We start from the raw sequence: 565 nt of genomic DNA, 5'->3' as shown, positions 1-565 counted from the left end.
GGCCATGTTGAGTCCCTACTCTAAATGGACCACAAACATCTGTATGGATCAAATCCAACAGATTTTGACTACGCTTAGGTTTCCCCTTAAAAGGAGATTTAGTCATTTTTCCTTTTAGGCAGGATTCACAAGTAGGTAGAGAATTAATATCAGACATATCAAACATGCCCTCTCCCACTAGCTTGTTCATCCTCCTTGAGGAAATATGACCTAGCCTAGCATGCCAAAGGTTTGCCGGGTTTTGACTATCGATTTTCCTTTTGTTTGTTGTCGCCGGTTTATCAACATAATTCACTGGAACGTCTTTTAGTTTTAAGTTGTATAGATCGTTTTCAAGTTGTCCATTTCCAATTAAACATTCATTCTTGTAAATATTGCAAATCCCATTCACAAAATTGCAAGAATAACCATCTCTATCAAGCATAGAAATAGAAATAATGTTTTTAATTAAATCTGGCACAAATAAAACATCTATCAAAAGTAACTTAAAACCGTTCTGCAAAAATAAATATTTCCCATAGCTATGGATTTAACTCTGGAACCATTCCCGAGCCTTGACTGGGTC

This window comes from Henckelia pumila, chromosome 2 (assembly GCF_033568475.1).
Source record: "Henckelia pumila isolate YLH828 chromosome 2, ASM3356847v2, whole genome shotgun sequence".
In the NCBI taxonomy this organism is placed as follows: domain Eukaryota; kingdom Viridiplantae; phylum Streptophyta; class Magnoliopsida; order Lamiales; family Gesneriaceae; genus Henckelia; species Henckelia pumila.
The sequence above is the reverse complement of the archived record's forward strand: the minus strand, read 5'-3'. Positions refer to the sequence as shown.